Source organism: Neopelma chrysocephalum, unplaced genomic scaffold (genome assembly GCF_003984885.1).
Source record: "Neopelma chrysocephalum unplaced genomic scaffold, ASM398488v2 Primary Assembly neopelma1_44, whole genome shotgun sequence".
NCBI lineage: Eukaryota > Metazoa > Chordata > Aves > Passeriformes > Pipridae > Neopelma > Neopelma chrysocephalum.
This window is the reverse complement of record NW_020897703.1, coordinates 9,390,424-9,414,677: the sequence shown is the minus strand read 5'-3', so window position 1 is coordinate 9,414,677 and position 24,254 is coordinate 9,390,424. Positions and strand designations below refer to the sequence as shown.

General features: G+C 38.3%; 1 protein-coding gene across 6 annotated transcripts in view; it reads right to left on the bottom strand.

The window, feature by feature from the left end:
* The window catches only part of RAPH1 (Ras association (RalGDS/AF-6) and pleckstrin homology domains 1), a 197,532-nt gene that overhangs the window by 57,475 nt on the left and 115,803 nt on the right, over positions 1–24,254 (bottom strand). Inside the window, exon 1 of one of the 6 annotated variants that reach the window (XM_027678368.1) lies at positions 23,896–24,191. The exons of 4 other annotated variants lie outside the window; for them this stretch is intronic. The gene's annotated coding sequence lies outside the window, so the exon portion shown is untranslated. Of the gene's footprint in view, positions 1–17,566; positions 17,665–23,895; positions 24,192–24,254 lie in introns of those variants that run through there. One more of the 6 variants, XM_027678369.1, reaches the window with a different exon arrangement.

Here is a 24,254-nt window from a genome sequence, read left to right as displayed (position 1 = left end):
ACAGCATTTCTAACTCCACTCTTAAAATTAAGCACATGCCTGTACAAGAACTCGCTTCTGCCTGTAGCTGTATTTTAAGTCCAGTCAAACAACAACCTTTTCACTAAGCTCATAAAAATATTTTTCTTTACATTGTTTGTAAGTTTGTAATATAAATATTTATTGCAACACAGGGGAACACATAACTTACATTTTAGCAACTGCTAATGAAATGATTGTTTGAAAAAGCAATTGGAAGAAGAAAAAAGTCTTAATCAGTTATCAGATGGTAACATCAAAGCAAGTTGTTTCACTGCTTCTGGAATCCCCCAAAATACATCAATGCTGTATACAGTAAATACAGGTTTTTTAAACTTGGTGCTGTTCATGAGAGCACTGTTATCCCTGTCAGGTTCTAAGAGGCTGTTCAACAACTACCCCTGGAGATTCTAACCAGGAAAGTCAAACATCCCAGTTGCTCCCTAGTCTTCCACAGATTCAGCACCAGATCTTTAGAACGAAGCAGACTGTGTTAAACAGGGATCTGACAACACAGTGTTATTCACAGACAATACAAATATGAAAGCATAAAGCTCTTCTTGGTCAGCAGCCTGAAGAAATAGAAAAATATTATTCTCCATATTCATATCCTCTGCAGCTCCGTTTGTATTTAATTAGAACTTATATACTCCCCCTCTAACTTTAGTTGACACAAGCACCTACAATTTCCTGAAATAAACAAACTGAAGATACCAGAATGTTTACTTCATCATCTTGATTTCTAACAATGGGAAATGACTGTGATGTTCCACAGCAAAACCACCCACAAAACACCTACCCATCCACCCCTTCTTTGTTTGAAAGCTTTAACAGAGATGTAACATGCAAAGTGCATCAAGCAGAATACCCTGTATTCCACAAGGCTGGTTTCTGGTTTTAAGCTGTCTTTGTACTATTATTACTATTTATATTGACTCTAGCTTTCCATAATTGCAGTCTGAAATTTTAAATTAGTCTCCAAAGGGTGTCTTCTTGTATATTGAAATACAGTTATAAAATGTTGTTTCCTGTGAGATAAAGGATGCTCCAAAATTACCAAAATGTCTACAGAAGAATCTAACTCTATTTGAAATTTGCACTGTTGAGAAGGCACACAGTAAAACCTTTATTCCCTCCAATATATTTCAGTGCCTGACTCACATCTAGCCAAACAGATGCTCCCTTGAAAAGAAGGGGCTTTATCAATAATTGTATCCCATTTCCTGAACCAAGATTCCAGCCAGAGTGCCCAAGTGGACAGTAAATTAATTCCCATAGAAAGAGCATCCTTATGTCTCACTGAACACTCTTTATGAAGACAACCTGAAGGCAGCTATAAAAAAGTACTTAGTTCATAAAAACAAAAGTTGCTTTAGCTAAAATATTTTTCAAACAGAGAATAAAATATAAGTGTTCTGTAAAACAATGACATTCATTAGTTGCAGGAGTCAACATCATAGTCTTACCAGCTAAGACTAAAGAATTTTCAGTGTATAGTCTGTCTTCAGTAGGTAGATATGCACTTAGAAACTACATTAGCTCCAATTTTCCAGAATCTTCATTATGTGGTTATCATAACATAAACACTATTGCAGCATCTCTTGGCACTCAGTTTTAGCTTTGGAATGATGTCCAAAAAAAGAATAACAAACATAAACAAGTTGATGCAGAAGGAGAAGCAGAACTAAGTTACTTAGTTCTTCAAGAACAAAGAAGTAACTTAGTAACTTCAAGAAGTGTGTATCTGTAAATAATTGTTTTTTACATAACTAATATTTTTAAAATATTAGTGGCAAGTAGACAGAGGATGCATTTTTATTATAAATAAAATACAAATATCTTGGATCATCTGCAACCTTGACAAAAGGCAGCTAGAAGTCCATAAAAGGTTTCACACTCAAGTTAAGCTTTATTACACAAGTTGAGAATGTACAAATTCAAAGCTCTAAGGGGGTTATGTATGCTTGACTCCAGACAACACACACTTTGCAAATGCTCACAACAGTATCTGAAGAGGACATAAATACACAATCAGGTCAATATGTCTTGGAGGTTTTTAGCTCAATGGCAAATTTTGCTCAAGTAAATGATCGTTAAAAAGCGTCCCTTTCTTACCCGCGGAAGAGCCACAAATGACTCACAATGCTATTTCAGCCCTGAGTTCTTTCAGAAGAATCCTTCCCATATGTCCACCAGATCACATTTCCTATACACTGGAGGCCATTAAACTGTCCCCAGCTTGAAGGTTGACGGAGGGAGTCCCTATGAGAACACTAAAGGCAATCCTTTTGTCCCCACAGGACACAAAGTATGTGGATAAGAGATCCAGAAGTGCACATCTCCTAATGACATGGTAGGCACCCGTACCAATCAGCCAGCCTGAAGCTTCACTAAAGCTTATATAAAACCTCTAGAAAAGGAAATGAAGAACTTGAATGTCTGAACTTTTACTGAAGATTCTCAAGGACTTAATGATTGAAGGAAAAAGACAAGCTTTGTATGCAAAGCTGCACCACATATGTAGAAAGAATGAAGGAAGCAAGATCTCCATTTTCTTGGTAAGGGCCAAGACAAAGAATATAAAGCAAAATCCTCATAGTTTGGGAATACAGAACAAGGAAAAGTGCTACATCCATAACTGTACCTTCAGCAACATTCTGCATGTAACAAGAGAATATAAAAGCTGACTAAAAAAGCACAGAAATGTGTTGCATTTTACATAACCAGCTAAATGATTTTATTTTGCAATGAGGACATTTTCAGACATATTACTAGCAACAGTCTAAATGATGATTCAAAAGGTCTAACACATTTTTCAAATAGAATGGCACCTAATTCCACTATATCTTATTTGGCCCTCTCTTTCTTCTGTAGCTGTCAATGTTGACTGAATTATTATAGAAGGAAAAAAAAATCAAAACCAAGCGATAACACACAGGAAAATCAAGATTGTCTTATTCTGTGGGAGGGTCACACAACAGCCTTCAAAAGAAGGATTCAATTGAGATGTGAGCAAAACATCTTTTTATGATACAGATCTAATTTCTTCCCTTGGGCAGTATACAGTTCCATCCCTGTCCTTGCTGTTCAAAATGCAGGTTGCATTAACCATTCTATTTGCAGACAATGCAACAAGAGGTACTTCTATGCCAGTGCAATTGGTAAGGAAACTCGGTGAATGGAAGCTTCTCAATTCAGGATCAGCAGGTGACTGAACCAACATGCGAGAAACTGCACGAAGGGGCTGTCGGTGTGCAATGTGTGAGAACAGACAAAGCATGAAAGAATGGTTTCATATATAGCCATAGTTAAACTTAATGGGCAGTGAAAAACACTCAAAGCCAGCTGCATTTAAAGGAAACCACTTCACTACCAACACTAAAATAAGCACTAATTTAATAAGCCAGAGGCAGGTGGGAGGAGCCTATTCACAGGTGCTCTCCATTGATGCCATTCTGGCCACGCCCTGAAAGATAGCTCCACAAGGAACTTATCTACCATACTGCCCTGGGGATCTCCTCTTCAATCCACAAGAGCACTAGAAGGCACAGTATAAATTGATTTTTACGAGCTTGCTTGCCTCTTGCAATTTCATCCAGTCCAGAAAAGATTATGTAGTCTCTCTTCTCCATCAGCAGATTAACTATGAATTTTGTTATAATATTTGGCCTTATGCAAAGATTCCAGGTAATATTCAAACATTATTGTAGCTGTGGACCAATAATAACTATCACCAGGCTAACAACAGCACTTCCAGGCTCTACCCTGCACTTGAGAAGAAGCACTAGCCAACCAATCACTATAAAAATCACATCCCTTTACAGACCAGTCTACTATGCCTGTACAGGGCCCTTTTCCACCAGGAATAATACTCAGAACTCCCTAATTTTTACACATACACTAGGCTGTCTTTCAACTATAAGAAAGCAAAATAAAGCAAGTAACTGTCAACTAGCTGTAATAGTTGGACATCTTAACAGTGCTTACAGAAGATGGTATAAATGAATGACCAAGCAGGAGGAGGGAGCTGTAAGAAAATCACTTAGATCATAGGTCAAATTACAATGCAGGTGAGAGTATTTCCTCATAAGACTCTGAGCTACTCTATGTTTTGGTATAGTTAAAAACTAATTTTTGCTCAAGGGACTCTCTCAAAGGTTAAAAATAATCATTATGGCAATGCTCACTTAAGATACCACAGCAGACGCTGGCAGTCTGTATGATGGGGGTACTCTCTGCTCTCAGAAGCAGTTGCCAAATCCCTTTCAACAAGGACCTGGTGACAGCCTATGAACTACGGTTCAAAAAATGGACAAGTAATGCTTCAGCTATGATAAATAACCAACACTCTTCACAGGTTGCTTCTATGAACTTTTGTATCAAGGTATATTTTCTTTACACTAACTACAGCTGCAGTGGGCTGGAAGTGGATTTAGGATTCCTAGTAAGAATTAAGATTACACTGTGAAGAGCTGCATTTCACTATAGCTGGAACTACCTTCTCCAGAAACAACAGAAAAAAAAAAATCAAACCCCCCAACTGTATTTTTCAGAAAACCCACAAATGAATGTTTGATACATCTAAAGTACATAGGTGTTTCATTCTTAGCATTTATGAATCAACACATTCTGTTTATAACCATTACAAAATAGCATTATTTTAAGAGACACTATAGGGAAAAAATGTTTAGAGGATGACTAGCAAAATAATCTTTTGGTTGAAACATTATCTTAGAAGGAAAAAGTATATTCAATTTAGAAGACACCTGATTTACTTTAAACCCACTTCTAACAAACTGAGCAAAAGAACAACACTGCCTTAAACCAAAAATAAAGTTATCTAAACAACAGATTACCTGGCTCAATTAATTTTATATTCTATATTCTAAGCCACTAGTGAGAGCAGATTTAAGTATTACAATTGGCAGTCAACTTTCATCCTCTGACTTCATTGCAAACTGTAAGAATCACCTTTTGCTTTATCACCAACCTCTACACAAAAGGATGTGTGCCTATTGAGTGTGAGAGGCAGGTGAAGGGGGGGAAAGGGATGTACAGTACTACACCATGGCACTAACAGAGAAGAAAGGAATAGTATATAAGGAGACATTTTTCCATGGAAAAGTTGTGTTGTGGGAGGCTTTGAAGGGCTATCTCGAGAGAGAGCAGAGGGAGCAGGGCTCCAGAGAGAGCCCTGTGAATCCAGAAGAAAGACTGATGTGGGGCTCTGGACAGAGACGAGTCCTAGCAGTCAAGACTGGAAGTTAGCAAGAACGGGGCAGTTTTCTATGAAAGGAAAAGGGAGGGGATTGCTTGGCGGTAAAACAACACTGCTCACTAGGCAGTGATGTGAGGCACGTAGGTTGAAGGGGTCCTTGACACACAATGAAATTTGGGAGCAACTATGTAGCATAAAAAGGAGAAAGTACAGACAAGTTCTGCACTATGTGGATATAGGCGTGGAAAAATACATTTATGAATCTCAAAACTGCAGGAGAATCACAGCTCCAAGACAGTAGTTTATCAGCATCTTCCCTTGGGTCTTGCAGGCGATTAAGCACAATTTCAGATCCCCATAAACCTAACATGCAATAACAAGACAGAAAGTCAACTTCCTGCTGTGTAAACTGCAATTCACTGTTTTCCTTGTTGACACTGTAAGAATCCAAGTTGTATTTTGAGAACTCCAGCAGGTGAGGAAAAAATAATAAAAATCACTTGAAGCAAGTCCTACACTTGCTCAACCCTTCTTCTCTTTTTCTCCTCAAAAAGTAAGAGAAGCTGTTCTAGAAGTGAATTCAATCCACAGGGCAACTTCTGGTTGAGCTGGATGCAAAGTAACAATTTCATCACCACTATTCTCTAGTAAAGCCTGTACAAATTGCTGAAGAGGAGAAAGTCTTGAGCAAATCCAGAAAGATATGCTCATCACTGATAAAGACTGAGAATATAACTTAATTCTTATTTGCCAGTTTAGTAGAATGTCACTGAAAAACTCTCTACCAAGTTTCTAAAATACAAAAATCCCCTACTGAAAAATAAAACAAAAAACCCCAAAAAATCCTAAACCACAAAAAACCAAACCTACAAACCAACCCCATCTCAAAAAAACAACAAAGAAAAGTGACAATACTTCTCACTGCATTTTTTTTCTTTTTAATACTTTCTTCACTTGGTATTTTGCTTCTACTGTCAATTCAACACCTCTTCTCTGGAAGGGTGGTTTAATGATCTTAAATAAAGAAGTCCACATAATAACTCAAACCAGTATCAGCAATTGGAGGTATAAAGCTATGAAATTTGTCACAGACTGCTAACAGGAATCTATGCATTGCCTACTGAGCACTGACCTTAATCTCTAGTTTATAAGCCTCCAGAAACTAATTAAAATTTTTTTTAAATTAATTTTGTATACTCAAGATGTGCTCTAAAGATGTATGTTCATACTGAAAAGCTGCATTACTTTGGTTTCTAAATAAATCTTGGCAGCAGAGAGTGAGGGAGGGATGGGGGGAAAAGTTCTGGATACTACACCATGGGAAAAAAAGCACTTACAGCAAGAAAGCAGCCTCAACGTAAAAAACCCACAAAGTTTTGCTATGTCAAAGGTTAGGGAAGTCTAAAAGCCAGTTAACACCAACTGATGCATACCAAAGGACTTTATCTAGAATTTAATTGCCTCAAGAGTAAGACTAAATGTAAATATTTAAAACAGAATCAATGTTTTAAAGCACACATTCCTGAAAAAGTAAGGAAATCAGCTTCCATAGCAAAAAGGAAAAAAGAAAGTGTAAGTTATGCCACTGAGGAAGCGAACATGAAATTTCTATACAGTAGAACAACCATGGAAGATGGGGCTGACAGCTGGGTCTTGTTAAAGGAGGACTTTAAACAGAAGTATTTAAATTCATGGGATTAGGCTAGCATTCCTAAGAAATGCTGTTCAGATCCTAAGCTGCAGAGGCCTTGTCTAAGCAGCTCAGCAACTGAGTCACATAAACAACTACTGTTAAGTCTGCTGCCACCACACTTGGTAGCTTCGTAAATGGAACTTTTCTTGCATATCAAAACTAAAGACAATACAGTGGTTTGCTATTGCAACTATGAATGTAAGTTTCAAATTTTTCTCCAGAAATTATCTTCCTCCAAACTTTTAAACAAATGAGATTTTTAATTCAGTGATGAATAATCCTAAGCAGGTGGCTGAGAGCAGTTACTATACACACAGTCACATATATGCTGTGCATTATGTTTTACTCCACATTTTGCTTACAAATAGGCTTGGAAATTCTGTCACTTAGTATTCAATTATTCTTGTCTTTCATCCAAATTTGATGCTGTGATAAAGGTAAGGCAGATTTAGATGAAAATAAAAATGAATAGCAAAGGCTGACAAATAACTTTAAAGTTTACAAAAAAGTTTTTAATAGTAATGCTTTTTAGATCAGATTAATATAAAGCCATCTTAAATTAACAGGGTACTTGTTTTCCATGCAACTTCTTCTTTAAATACAAGAAAAATGAATGAGCTTCTTTAAACATCAGGACTACTTAGCAAGGGTCACTCTGACTGAAAAATGCCATACACTAGTCTCATTTCCATGCTGAGAAACACAGCAGGGACAAGAATAAGATACTCCATGGAATTAATCAATCTGGAGACAGACACCCTCCTATCACAACTGAATTGTAAACATCAAGAGTCCTGGCAGCCTTCAAGAAATTAAGAATGGATCTCTACACGATGGCTCATGGGCTTTAGCACAGAGCACCTTCCCACAGAATCCTCAGCAGCAAAAGGCAGGATTATTTCTTTTGATAGCAGCTACTCTTTTACTGCCACCCTGGCAGCCACAGAGGCTGTCCTCCATCACACTGGATTTATTTGGAACATGCTACTTAGTAAAAAGTCAGAGGTGAACACAGCCTGTCTATTTCTCAAGATAGACAGGGGAATAACTTTCAAAAGAATTCCCACAGATCACATTCAAGTTTCCCATGAAAAGCAAAGCTGGGAGCAGGTTGTGTGACACACTGAAGGTGGTGATCATTTGCACTTGCCCCTTCAGAAACAAATTCACCTCGAAGCACACACTGGGCTGTGCACACCCAACAGTCCCAGTCACAGAGGAAAGGAGGGGCTGCAGCACACACCTCCTCCTTCTTCCTTCCTATCCTCTCCTGGGATAAATATACTGCCTGTTCAGAGGAAGAAGCTGAGCACCAAAATGTGATGGTACTTCCAATACCAAATCCTTCACCTTGAGCTATTCTCAGAAACATGGTATTGGCAAAGGGGCAGCCCACCTCCTACCTGCACGGTCTGCATGGTCAGTGCATTCATCAAATACACCTACAACTACTATCACCTGGGTAAATCTACACACATTTATTTTTAGCAAAGCATTTGAGAAATGCAGTCAATTTATTATTGTTATTGGCACTTAAGTGCTGCAGGATATTAAAAAAAACCACAACACATTTCGGATGGAGGTTTCCTTTGCATTTAGGAAACACTGAGATAACTCACTCAGAAGCACTAAAATTGTAAACTAATCTTTCTCTCTATTCCAGGGTCAACTGTCCTTTTCAAAGGAGTTTTCAGAAAAACGTCTCTACAAGCTTTCCTGATGTCTTTTTTTTTTAAGCTCCCAATGCCACAGTTTAAAATAACAACTTACACACTAAAGCTCGAGCCAGCCTAATACCTCATTGCTGTCATGAAAAGGAAGAAGTCCCCAACCCTCCATCCATTAGCACTTTGCTCCAGAACACAACTGAGCCTTGTCAACCTTCTAAACCATCAGAAAATTCACTCAACACTCCAAACAGCAAAGCAGCCTCTCTGCTGAGTTAGCAAGCAGAAACAGATTACCCTGTGACTGGACAAATATTAGAGCCAACACACTCTTTTGAGTTCACACCAGAGAGCTGGGAGAAAGGATGGAGAATTCCTTTGGAGTGACACTTTCAAAATCTGTTCTGCTACACCTTTGCTTGGTGACAAAAGTATTCACAAGAACTCTGCTGTACATCCCTGAATACTTTAGTTCTAAGTTTTTAAATGGAACCCTGATTGCAACTACACCAAATCTTCGTTTTTTCAGTGTTTGTAATTATTTTTGTCTTATGGAAAAGGATGGAAAAGGACCCTGTATTCCGTTTTCTAGAGAAGGGAGAATGACCACTTCCCATTGTCCTTGTTCAGCACAGACATATCTCTCTAGGACACTCTTAAGGTTTCCCTAATACAAATGATGTCTTGGAAATTTTTGGTTATAAGAATTGTACAGAGCTCAGTACTCAAACAAGGGTACCAGCCAACTATACTCCTGGCTGTGACTACAGTTTCTCATGATATTCTGCACAAACAGCTTGTTGCTGTTGAAATCATCTGGGTCTAAAGAGCATCATGAAACTTATATACTGCATTTATTATTATTTGTTATGTAACCGAGAGTCCAACACAAATTTTAGAAAACTTCCAGTAAGCACCCATTCGTCAAGAAACAAATGTTCCTGGGGTTTTTTGCCATCACAGCTTAATACCAGAAGCCACCAAGGCTCAATCTTTAGAAGACTAATTTATAGATTATTTTTCTTAACTAGCCAGATATTTTAATTCCTTCACCTTTCCCTGATACAAATCTAATGATACTACCAAGATATTGTTTAAACATCAAAAAAACCAAAATGTAAGAACACCTTTTACAGCCATATTGATACTACAATATTGTTTAAAAAACACAAAACTTTTATAGATGTGTTACATTATTATTAACACAATCAATTAAACATCTTTTTTCTACAGAACATAAAAATTCATGTCTTCGTATGAAAAAAATTAGATACAATTTCTAAGCATTAAAATTTACTTAGAAAATCAGGGCTAAAAACGAGCCTAATTCCATATTCCGAACTGAGTTTGCATCATGCTTAAAGAGCCATGCCTTTCCCAAGGCAAATTACAACCTCAGTTTACAGTATTGCTGCTCAGTTCCTTTCCAAAGTACTTCAGCCTGCGTCCACAAGGCTGATCGCCAGTGCTGTCATTTCCTTCAGTATAATTTGGAAAGCAGCAGGAAATACAGCTCCCAACAAATACAGGAATACCTGACATATACAAACAGAACAGAACCTACTGTCCACTCTGAGCCCATTTTTGAAGTCTGACCAAGTATGCTCTATTGCAACTTAACCACGGTGAACTCCTCCCACAATTAAGGGTATTCTGGTCAAGAGTTCTCACAACTGATGATTTTCCTACCGTATGAAACCAAGACAAACTCTTATTCTAGACATACATTCTTCTGGCAGGACTAGGGGAAGAGGTTGTATGTAACTCACAGAAAATTAGGTCACCCATTTCATAAGCAAATATAAACTGCATGTTGATATCTGTAAGCATTTCATAGATACTCTCCCTCTGCAGAAATTTGGAAGAGATTTATCATAAGTTCTGCATACTGCTAGAATAATTATAAATGCAGGAGGAAGGAAGTTCATATTTGCAACCTTAGTCAAACAAAAAAAAGCATTATATCATCTTAACAGCTGTGTAAAAATTTGGCAAGCCTCTGAGTAAAGCTTTTTCTGAAAAAAAGAACAATTATTTTTATTTCCTGAAACATGTCTTCTTTGGTATAAAGAACTCTCAAAGGACTGAGACAGATGAATAAACTACAGAATACAACACTGAAAGTATAATGTGTACCACAATGACTATTTTTCCTGCTAAAGCAGCTGAGTTGACCACACTGTATAAGGAATGTCATTTGTGACACTAGAAATGCTAATTATTTGGACCACATTCACATCTTGTTAAGGACAAGGGTTGGCAAGAAAGAACTGATCTGCATTAATTTGCTGCAGACAAAATGAAGCACAAAGCAGCAAAAGTAGCTATTTAAAATATAGGTGACCGTGACCAGTTTAAAAGCCTCATTACAATGAGTCTCTTAATTCCTTACCATTTCAACATTTAAAATGAAAATAATTTCCAAGTTGTGTTTGTCTACCGCACTGTGAAAAAGTTTATGCAGATGCAGAAGTTTGTGGCACGTTCCATTAGCCTACAGTCTCATTTCCTCGGATTGCTAACAGTGAACTGGCTGAAGATTTTTTTAGTTTCATTTTTTGTGGAAAATATTTTTATGCTTGAGTCTTAGACCTCTATCTCGAGCTGAATCAAATCAAAGCAGCACCACCATGAAAGGATTTACAATGAAGCTTAAAAAAATTATTTCACGGGTTTTATAATTTTTTTATCTTCCTTCAGACCTTTAAACGTCCATTCAGGTCTAAGCCTTGCTGGCAACTTCTTCCCATTATCTTTCCAAGGGATTTATAAAGTTTTGCTGATAGGAGCTACAGCCTAGCATACTCTAAAGGGTCAGCTTGTAACAAATCAGAACAGGTTTACAAGCCAAAAAAGAAAACTGTTTTTTCAGTTATAAATTCCACAAGGAGCTTTCTGCACATTCTCCCTGCAACCCAACACATCTCTGCAATAAAGGTAGCTTATAACTACTAAAACATAAAATTAAATTCCTTATTTATGAATTATTTATGCCAGGGTCCAAGTCCAGACTGTAACGGAATATTGTATTTGATAGTGCCACACATCTGCTTCCTTCAGCAGGAGGGGAACTCTGGAATGAAATGGAACTGCTTCTCTGGAGGTCCTGAAATCTCTACAGGTGATGTACTCATTCATCTTCACCCTTCAGAATTGGAGATATCTTTCCATCATAAAAATGAGGTATTACAGCTCCTACCAATAAATCACCACATCTTTTTCTTTCTCCTTTTCCTTCACAGGCAGTGTGTTAAAGTGCATTCACACAGGTCAGGGCATCTCACCGTCCATTTACAAGACAGCAAGCAGTTGTCTTACTAACTCTAAAGCATGGGCAAGAGAGGTGGGTAGACAACACAGTCCTGCAGCTAAAAATGAAGCTCTTTTGTCAAGGTATCCCATGACATTAATCTCCTCTCTCCTTCTACTCAATAGTAAAAGTAGACCTAACACTGTAAGAAAACCATTTGGTTCCTGTCAGATAAGGATCTTCTTAAAAGCTGGAAAGCTAGGGCAAGGTGGAACTCCAGGTCTTCAACTGGTACAACACATCAGTAAAGCCAACAAACAACGAAATCTAATTTTAAAACAGGTAGTCTAACTCAGTAACACATGATCAGTGCTTTTTGATTCTAAGCATCCAGGAACACTTCCATCAATGCTTTTCAGGAATAGTTCTAGCAATGTGACAGAGATTGCACTATATTAGCCTTCAGATGTAAATCTTTAATGAGAAAAATGGTTTTGCATACCACAGCCTGATAAAATACAGCTTGGTTGTTTTTAGCATAAAAGCCATAACTTTGGGCTTTTAAGATAAAGTAATAAAGGGCCATAATAGTGTCCGCCCTGAAACAGAGAAGACATCGGAATTTTCACAGCACATGGATGTATAAGGAAAAAAGAGACTAAATATTATTTGCGACTCAGTGGCTGAAAGGATTTGACATAACTCAAAGCAACAGTTTTTTAGGTCAAACGAACATGAGCCATTTCATAAAAGCATCCACCAATGTCTCAGATAGATATCTAGGCTCAAGAATCCCTGAGCATTTCTAGTGCATGTAGCCTTATTTTTTATAGAATGGAAGACTGAGACATTAATTGCCAAATTGATTTTGCAGGTTAGGGTGAGACAAAAATCAGACTTAAAATCAGATCAAGGACAACCCAAACTTTTAACAGAACGAAAAGGAAAAGTTTAGAAAAATCCCCTGTGCTTGTTGACACCACTATGCAAAATATTGCAGATGCTGCATCCAAAATAACCACAGGATATAAGCAAAAACCAACAAACAAAAGATAGTTAACAATGTTATGTCTAAACACAGAAATCATCCACAAGTTCAGTTCATGCTGCGTAAGCATCACATGAAAGATACCAACAAAGCAGTTTAAAAATTTTACAAAATTTTATTATGAATAAAATTAAATTTCATAGACTAGAATTTTTCTATTACCAAGTCCTGCAAAAACATTTACAACTGCTGAAGTGACTAATTGCAATCTCTTCATTATGGTACTGGAGATTTGATTCAAACCTCCTACATAAGTATAAACACAGCATCACTCCCTCTCATAGTCAAGTGTTGAAGGGAGCCTACAGACCTCTCCTTCCCAGCATAAGAAAAAGTTAAGACTAAACTATCTGCAGGGCACAGGAAACAATACAAGCAACTTGTATATGCAAAGCCAGAAAATCCAAGTTTCTTTATATAAGTCCTCTGGTTCATCTAAATCAAATTAGGTCTCCTTTTTGCAAGGGGAAGTGATAGCAGAAAGAAGAAAGACAGTGTTAAAAAGTCAAGAAATATTAGTGTATTTGGGACTGGACAAGATTACACACAGGCAAAAGACAGTATACCATTAAAAAATCAATTTTACAAGTCACAGACTGGAAGGAAAACCTCCAGAGCTTTTTCTTAAAAAAACCCAAAAACCTCACAAACAATCACCTAAAAATTGCAACCACAAGAATCTCCACCCCTTTGCAAGTAAAGGGAAGCAGATGAGAAAATTCCACCTTCTGTATGAAAAACAAAAACATGGCCAAAAATCACTGGAAGAAACTTGGGAAAGATTTCCATACACTGCTGTTGTTGCAGTGCTAAACACCACTGGCCACATGGATCAAGAATGTATTCCTAGCACTCATACTCACTGCTGTCACCTTCCAGCTGCAAATGCATTAAAGAGTTCAGAAAGTTAGAAAGGAAAAAAACTTTTATTTATACCAGTATACTTTTTGCACACTTGCTCATAAAAAGCACTAGTGAAGAGGCAAGCAGTATTACCAACATTATTAGTCTTTAGAACATTTTCCCATAGAACGCAGTTAGCTCTTAGGGTTGGTTTTTTGGTTTTATTTTTTCTTAATTAAACTACTTATACACAAGATAGGTTTTCAACTGTGCTGGTGAAGCTGAAGCAACTTCTGTTTTCATACAGCTGGCTTTGGCAGTCAGCTGCAAATGCTCTTTTGCATATAACAGAAATCCTGCAGCACACTTTGAAGGATGACACATATAAATAGAACAAATAAGGAAGCAATTACCTGGGCAATTTTCCCAAAATATTGAAGGAAGTCTTAAAAACAATTCTGTCTTACTGAACTTAGAGAAAGCCAAAGATATGGGTCATGTTGTTTTACTCTCCTTTTATTGTTCAACAGTGTTCTACGATGTTAACCTCACATTCTGATACTGTCTGATTACACAGCAGTGCAGCAAAAGCCTGACAAAACTGTAATCAGTGCAAAGTCAGAGCAATAATCACTCTTTGCAAGACTGGTCATAAATGTGCCTGTGGAAATTTTAGTGAAGAAACTAGCCCAAACTCATTATGTAATGGCCAGTAGCTGGAACAACGAGCAGTGAATGACTCAAGGTGTCAGCATGCTGTAACAGCAGTTGCAGCTGTTTTATCAGAGCTGCCAGTGGACCTTCATGCTTATTAAGGGAACTGACTGGCTATGGTCCCATGGCAATATCACTGAGAATTCCTACCAGGAATCCATGCCTGGCTCTTAGCACTGTTTCAAAGGCACTGTCTCTTTCCATTCAGTGCAACCACTTATCAGATCTGGAAATTAAACAGCTCAATCACAAGCCAGACTGTGCCCCACAGCATCATTCATGAAGCAATACCTGTAAAAAAATGAATATAATGCATCCTAAGACCTTGTTTAGTCCTGCTCTCAAGCTGTCATCTGATGTCACAACCTTCTCTCAGAAGAAAACAATTAAAAGAGCAATATCATCTGTGGAATCATTCACAGCCTTTGTGCTAATTAGTAAGGTCAATTCTAACACTAGCTCTTTCCAGCTCTACTATGTCTGACAGTTTTAAAAATTGGTTTTTAAAATTTAATCAAGTCACAGAAAGCACGCTCTCAGCCCCTTTTTCAATTCTTCTGTATCATCTAAGAATTTATGCCAGCTGAGGAGAATATGCACGAAGCACAGGACTAGCATAGCTAATAATATTATCCAACCTCCCAGTGTGTGCATTTTGAGACAGGGAACACCAAGAACAATATTCTGTCCAGCTCTCAGTGGACATAATATCTCCTGTGGAACAATTCTAGACAACAGAATCTAAGAGCACACACACAACATAAACCCAAGTATAGGAAGGAACTGAGCACAGAAAAAAGATTTTTCTACCTATCTAGTTTCAAATCAAGAAGCATTTCAGAAGAAAACATTCCAAGACTAATTCCCAAAAAGAGGACAAGAGAGCTACACATACAACTTTCAAAACTACTCGTTGTCCGCAACTCAAATAGAGAACTGGAACACTGTATGAAGAAAAAAACTATGAATGTAACAAGACGGCAGAAAAAGTGTGTTTCAATGATGACAAGGACAGCATTTAATCTATAATATAATGCTTCCTCTGTGGCAGACCTAACTTCCTCTTTTAAAGTAATGTCTTATTCCTCAAGACACTATAAAAGCTCAGCAATATACAGAGAGGGCACAAATCAATTTTTTACAGAATTCAGAGTCATGGATATTGTTTCAGTGCTTATTTTGCTCATTTTTGGAAAGCAAAAGATCAGAGTTAGTTACAAACATATTTTCTAAATATGATCTATAAAATATATTGGCAGTGTAATGGCAATAGAAATATGAGAACTACATAATTATCTATCTGTATTCCACTGAATACCAGGCTACTCTATGCACACCTAATGATAGTAAGATCATCACTATTCACTGCTGTTGAAATACAAGCCTCAAACCATACGTTCAAACTAGTTCCATACAACTACACATGATTCTTGATGCACACAGGACCAGATTGCTGCTGCCCTCCCCAGTGAAATGTTACTCATAGATGCAAGCAGAACTTCAGAAATTAGGAAAGAAATATTTAGTAAACTAAGGGTGTTTTTTACTGGACTTCCAATTACCCCACAAAGTTGTGTTCTGCAGTTTAATAGATGACTCCATCACAGCACTATAGCTATCCACAATGAGCCATGTCAGGCAAAATTTTAAATTTTCTTTTCAAGAAGTGAACTAATAATATAACATTTTAGCCATCTATATATTCCAAATTCTACTAAAAAACCCAAACAACTTCATATCCAATAAACCACTGTTTTGAACAGTGGCTGTCACTATACTCCAAAAAGTTTGAAACTTCACTCTGAGTGTCTTGGAATGAACAGACATGATAAAGGGTAATGATTTATGATGTATCCAGACACAAAACAATATATTTAGACATACTGCAAAACCAAGAAAGAATATGTTAGTTCACTATTCCTGTCAACCATACTGCCTGAATCATGCTAAAATACCAAGATTTCAATGACAGCGATCCAGCAAAAATCATTTTAGGAATGAAGCAGCAGCTGCTGAATTTATCAGTAGGCTATGCCTTCTCAATTCTTATGGCACACCATAACACAGTGAAAGCATGTGCAGTTGTAAATCCAAATATTTAAATCCACACTGGAAGGCAAAAAGAATGCAGACAATATAAGGCCAGCTGCAATTTTTACATTTTCATAAGAGAACAACTGGCCCTTTATCTTGCTTTTCAACTCACTCTAAAGTAGAAAAAAAAAAGATTTAGGCAGCTTCAACTAGAACAATATATTACACAAGACACATCAATATCTTGTAACACTTTATCATGTTTCATCAGATCAGGTGTACAGAAATGTTGTTCTCAAAAGCTCACAGCCTGTCAAGAGTTGTATCAAAGAATATGCCAGACTAATTATATCTAAGAAAGTTAATCATGAGCATAAATACATAAAACTAGAAAGTTCTGACTTCCTAGTTTCAAGTGATGTACATTTTAAACTAGAGGAAGACAATGTACTTTCAAGATTGGAAAAAAAAAATTGGAGGTGAAATTCAAGCTCAGAAAGGGTTATAGTAAACTCTACAAAACCAAGAAACTAGATAAAATTTAGGGAGGCATTGCTTTAAAACACACTCTCCTGTTCTACAGATATAGTCCTATATTATTACTAGTAATGCATCTTTTACTTTACAGTGTAAAAAGACATGAGGTTGGTCCATGGTCACATTATACAGACCATAACACTTTGTGCTGCCATCTTCAAAGTAAGAAAGTATGCACTTCACAAGAACTAGTGGAAAACAATCATCAGAGGTACTAAGCAATAAGGAATAATTTAAAAAGTGAAAGATAATGCCATAACATGCCTTATGTACTGCACTCAGATCAGTCTTTACGCCCTAAAGCAACAGCAATTCAATTTAAACTCTTCATGACACTGACAGCAGATAACCTGAATATTAAATCAAAGTAATTTGCATCAAGTGACAATGTTTTTTTCTTACACTGTGTGTAAGGTCACACAAACCTAATGTACTTTAAAGGATCTAGGGAAAAGAAGACAAATAAAATCATTCCCTAAACTTCTGGGCCTCACAGTCTATCCAAGCTAACTTCCTACATGATACTTGTAAATATAGTAACTACCTGGTCCTTCAGCAGAATGAAGATTGACGTCTCTTTGCAAAAAGAAAGACAACCAAGTCATCACATTTCAGAAATGAAACACTACTGACGTTGAAAGTGCATAGTCTGAAAATACTTTGTTTGCTCTGTGCTTGGACTTTCAACCCCACAATGCACGCTTGTCATTCCAGGAATATTCCATTCCAGTTGATAAAAGATAATTTAAGATTTTTCATTACCAAGTAGCAATAACTAATCCCAAGGGCTTTTTTTTGTTTTTAACTTGTTGTTGCTTTTGAGAACCTTCTGAAGTTTTGCACACTTTGAAGCTAAATAGAGGTAAACAATATCAAAATACAAAGTTTCATTCAAGCTAATCCCAAGGACTTAGATTGGGGTTTGGGTTTTTTTTTCTTCCCCTCCTATTTTTAATGAGAAAGTCTCTGAGGATACCAAGCACGAAAGGTTAAGCTGTACGCTGTACAGTAGTTAACACAGAGCATTCTTCCGAAAGACATGGTATGTTTCACTTTAACAACTGTGACGTGAATATGTGGTTCCTCCCGAAAATTTCATTCATTTCCCCATTGCTTCCATTTTCCACTCTGCCGCTCTTCCCAGAAGGGAAGGCAACATTCATGCTTTTCTATGGAATTCTCCTTCTCTTTCCATAAAATTGCTGAAAATGAGACTCCTCACTTCTGCTGTGCTTCTTAGAAAGAATCTCTAAGGTCTCTAATCCAGCACAACTGAACATTTCTTCATATAATTAATTCTTTCCTTCTACCCTGGGCAGGAATTTATTGTTGGCACTCACATCAATCTGACAAACAGCCTTTCAGTTTCACAGAACTGATCATAAGATATCACTAAGTCACTTATTAACAGACATAACTGAGTACAGGTGAAAGACAAAGTTATCTTCTCTTACGCAGCTTCAGGTAGAGTTGTTCTCCTGACCTGTGACACGCTCAGAGACAGCCAAAGTTTTAGTCAGCACTGCTACCTTGCAAAGAGAGCAAAAACTACTGGCTTCCCCCCCTCACCCCTAAATAAAATGTCACTATTTAATAGATACAAGTGCTTCTCTTGAGCTCTCAGACACAACTACTGTTAACTAAAATCCAGCCTACTAGAAATGCTGTGCACCGATGCACACAACAAACTTGCAGCATGCTTTTGCAGGAACAGCACACAACCACCCATCCTTCTATCAACACTACACTCAGAACTACATGACCAAGTAAACAGTCATTCCCTTAAGTCATGCATTAAAGACAGAAGTGACGACTTCCTTGGAGAACAGAGGTCTGTAAGGTATTTTTCTTTATAGGCTCAGAACAACCTAAGCAGTTTTTTCACAGTAAGAATATTGCTTTAAAATGCACTATAAACCACATTTGTGGTAAATCTTTAGTCACCTGTGACGAAGAATGATTACAGACGCCTAGGAAGTCCAAACTTGCAATGGTATATTAAAAGAGATTCCAACAATGATTAACTCAATTTTAAATGGAGCAAGAAGATCACAGATCCATCTAAGAGAAAAGCAGGAAGCAAAATTACTAAGGAAAGAACAAGTAAAGGTTTGGTATGTGTGCTTGGCTTTTGTGTGTATTTTTCTTACAACTAGACACTATTTTATTCCAGTGACCTTTATATATACAAAATAAACTCAAGCATGGTTTAGTGATGGACTTGGCAGCGCAAGGTTAACAGTTGGACTCTACGATATTAGAGGTCTTTTCCAACTTAAACGGTTCTATGATTCTATAAATAAAGATAGCTTGGAATGCTTGGCTTCTGGCATAGAATCAAAAATCCTATGCAAGATGCCTCATCACTATACTAGGCATGAACTAGGCAAGTCAGGATGAAATAAAAAACAACCATACACAAGCAAGAAACTGCCTAGAAATAGCCAACAGTGCAATACCAAAGACTGAGGCTTTATTTTAAGTCCAGACACAATCCATAAGTAATGTACCTCCCATAGAACAATTATGAGAAACCTCCCAGGGCTGTGAACACTATTCTTGTTTCTAAAGGAAGCTAGGGAAGATACTGCACTGCACATAAGTATCTTGTTCTTGTAGACACAGTCTGAGAGTTAACACAAATTTAAGAACTTCAGATCTTTGTGTATTCCCAGCCAATAATATGAGAAAACCTGAGGGAACACTGTTATAGACATAATGAAATGGCTTCACATTTGTTAGAGAGTACTTCTCTTCCCACCTAATACAATGTTTCTTGTTCTAAACCATGAAAGAGTAACAAGTAATGAGCTCAGATACGAAGTGGAAAAAACTCCATGGGATTAAAATTAAGGCAATTAGTATTCAAGATCACTATTTCTGCAAAACTAATAAGCCTCCCATGCCAATCTCACCTTCAGAAGATCATCATTAAGCTGCAAATATCAGTCCCATTCATGACATGATTGAAAATATGCTGAAAACTTACTTTTTCAATACTGAGCTAGGACCCAATCCAGTTTTATAAAGCAGCTTGTTTGAATAAGTATAGATAACATTAGTCATCTAGATATAAAAATGAAATTATTTGCAAAATCATGAGGCAAAGTATTTCCTACAACAGATTCTGAAACTCTGGAGAGATGCCTTTTAGTCCCCATAAGATGCAAACAGCAACCTGGAAGGGAGTTTGTCTTTATTTTTAAAAAATGCCTTTTACATCCCAAAAGTAAAAGAACTTTTAATTTTGCAAAACTATATAATCATGATCTAGGAAGATGTATATAAGGATGCAGCTTCTCTTCTCTCAGCAGCTCGCCACTCATCACCCCTTCAATTTCACCAATTTGGATGCTGCAAACTGGATCACAGAACTTACATGGATTTAATCTCACCAGTCTCTTCTCTTCCTGAGTATTTTTAATCCACAATAGTTCAGTGATCTCTAAAGCTACGTAAGAAAAAAGGGGAAAAAAGTTGTCTCTGATCTCAACTGCTTCTCTTCTGCTCTAACTAATACCGTCTCATTAAGGGACCTACAAGAAAAAAAAACAAACAACAGAGCGGAACATACAGTTCTTGAGACTGGGTCAGCACTGTCAGACATGCAAGCAGCGATTTGCGGTTATTCCAAGCATAGCAAATGCATCTATACAGAGATTAATGACTGTATATAAACAACATATGGTTCTTCTTTCAAAGAACCTGTGTATTTGTTTTGCTAATGCTGTCTTCTCTAGCAAGTCAAAGTCTACCAGTGACATCTCATCATGAAGAGATGCCTTTTCACTAACGTTGTATCACAAGGATCAATTCAACAACTTTATAGTTAAACATAAGAGTACCACTACAAATCTACAAGCCCCTTGACAGAGAGAAAAATCTGTCAAACACAGTTTCAGTATACTTTTCCAATACCAATCAAACCAGTATTTGAGACGGAGATATTTCACCTTAATAATCAATGGAACTATTTAAAAGAAATCCACAGACATCAAAAAAGCACCAGGGTTTTTTCATCACTGATTGAAACAGTAGTTGGGCAAAACTGTCTTAGCATCATCTGTAAGATTCAAGAAGAATGAAATTCCACACAAAAAACTGCGCCATGAATTCTATGCTGTTAAGATAGCACTTTTCACAGTGTGCAGTAACTCACTCAACTTTCAATGTTGCACTTAACTGAGCAGGCAATTTTATTACACATATTGAAGGGATTTAACTGCAAAGGTGATGTCAGAAGAAGAACTTGAGACAGGACTATTTTATCATCAATGCTTGATAGATACTCATTTGCCCTTCTAACACTATTCAGTGATACAGTCTTCAAAATCCAATTTTACAAGCAGATGATGCAAATTTGTCAATTACAATTTCAGTAAGGTTAGTAATTAAGTCTTTTGGACACTTCTGAAAACATTTTTTCTTTTACAATGACACACTGGATTTCAGAAAATGAAGTATAATATCGCACAGTTTTAGTTTGGGGGAGCAATTTTACCGGGAGTCTATAACCAAGTTCAGACATTAAGACTACGATCACATAGAATGAATTAACTACCTTTTCTAGGCTAATGATGGATGCTCTTAAAGCAGAGAAGTGCAACAAATGAATTTGCATCAAGATGAAGCCTACCCATGTATCTCTGGAAAAAAGCAAGCTCTACTAGGAGCTTTTCTTTGAGGAGTAAACTGTTCCTTCCTACTGGAAGAGCTAAGAAGACAACTGAAATAACTACGAGAAGTCATTTTATTTTTGAAAAATAAAGTCTCTTAAAATCAATCATATTGAACCATTGCCTACAAAAGGTATCACAGCAATCTCATATGCTCCTTTAAACCAACAGGTGTTCCCTGGACCATGGCTTACCTTCCTAAGAAAGGAACAGGCTGCAACACACAGGAAGCTCAAAACAGTTTATGTCAATGCACTGCTCCTCTGTAAAAAAACTATTTTAAATTCAAACCTGGAGGCAATGGTCTCAAGACACTACGCAAGGAAGGCAGATTGAAGATCACATAAAATTTGTCAGTGTCCCTTTTCACATTATTTTTTATATTCTTTCAAGAGACTAACAGCTGGTACACTACACTGCTTTCCTGAACTGTGGTTTATCTCTTAGCAATACTTTTCTCTGTCACCACATGCTGAGTCAGAGAAGCAGTGGTAGATGGACACTACATTGCATGTCATATGAGTTCAAAAACAAAGCCATTTTAGGAAAATATCCATCTGAAAATGAGATCTGCAGGAGGGCAATAAATAAATTCCTGAGTGCCACTTACCTTCTTGTTCTATAAAAGCAAAAAGCTTCTGTAACATGGATTTCTGTAAGGTAATATGAGCATCACCCAGTGATATGAAAAACCACATACTAACTTAGGTGCAGAAAAACAGTCCATGTTCCACAGCGTATTAAATACAGACGTGTCTAGATCTTTATATAACTTATACGTAAAGTATTCCTTAGATTATGACCTATACTTTTGTTCTTCAAGATGATTTAGCAAGTAATTTTTCTGTTCCTCTATTTTAATAGGAAACTTCTCAGCAGAGAAAAGTTGATTTAAGACAATAAAATTGGAAAATTTGGTGGTTTAGACATACTGTTTCAGTAAATATCTAAATTTGTTCACCAATAAACATAAATTAATTTTTCTGCTTAAAGGTGTTTTACAAGCTGATATGTAGAGAACAGTGAAGTGAGGGAGAAGAGACAAAAAAGAGGCAATTTGTTCAAAATGGAGTGGATGTGATTCTACAGTCTCACAAAACATTCATCCACCACGTGAATGGCAATGTAAAGGTATTAGCCATATGAAACACTATACTTGTGCCAGATGGAGTGTATCTGTACTCTTCCAGTAAAAAAGAAATTATGTTACACATACCGCTGTTTGTTCCCTTCAGAACACTTATAACCCACTAAAAACATAAAAAGCCTTAAAATACTAGTAAAAATTATAAAATGCATGATAAAACACACTGACAGTGTCCACACAGGTGACCATTTTCTGCCTCACAAGATAAAAAAATCCAAAAGAAATAAAACCTTCTGAAATGAACAGGTAAGTCATTGGCTTCTTAAGACGATCGACATTAATGCAGGAGAAAAATAAGTATAGCTGTATGAATTTTACAAGGTCATGTGACACTCACGTATACAGACACTCCTCCTTTCCCTCCCACCATCAATGATTTTCCCCATGAAGAAAAAATAATATCCCACTCTCCCACCTTCATGAAACCCAATGCAGACACCAGTCTCGATTGGGAGGCTCCTCACAAACCAGCCTGCCCTCAGCAAGTCGTGCGGCTAAAGCGCTCAAAAGACTTCAGCTTTGATGTTTCCGTGTTTGGGTTTTTGTGATAAAAACAAAACATTGTAACGAGCAGTCCAAACAAATGTTTCCTTCTCGCACCAGGATCGCGGATTTGCGCGTTTTGTTCCGCGGTGGGAGCGCTCGGCTCGGCGGTGCCTGTGCGGGGACCCGCTGCCTGCGGCTCCACAGGGTGGAGACTCACCCAGGCTGACATTGTCTGCATGCCACACACTACATCCCTCGCGCATCCCCGGCTGGCTCCCCAGCCTCTCCCGAGCCATGCCTCTCTCGGGGAAAACGCGGGGGCACACAAAGCTCCACCAGTCACCACCGGCACAGCGGAGCCCCTCTGGAAAAAAAACACGCTGGGGCGAGCAGGGATGCCGGGCACAGCGGCGGGACGGTAAATGAGCCCCTTCGCGCCGGTGCTCCCGCCCAGCCCCGGCGGTGCCCCGGCAGGAAACGCCGCCCGCCGCCTCTGCCACCGCCGGCTCTGCCACCGCCCGCTCTCCCAGACAAGACCGACGCGAATGAGGCTCCGCCACTCACCTCGCCCCGGCTCCGGGGGAGCCCCCGGCGGGCAGCGGCACCGCCCCGCAGAACAGAGGGGCGAGGCGGCGGACTACCTCCCGCTCGCTACCGGCGGCGGCGGCACCCGGCTCCGCTCCGCCCGCAGACCCTCGCGGCGGCAGCGGCGGCGCCTGCTGCTGCTCGTCCCGCGGCCGCTAATGGTGGCCGCCGATACCGGTTCCCTCCACCGCTCCCTTCCTTTCCCGCTCCTTGTTTCCGCCGAGCGCGGAGCCGCCTCCGCCCGGTGGCCGAGGCGCGTCCCCGCCCGGCAGCGGAGGGAGACACCGCCCCCCGCGCGCCGCTGCCGCCCCAGCGCCGCCGCCCGGGCCCCCCCGCCG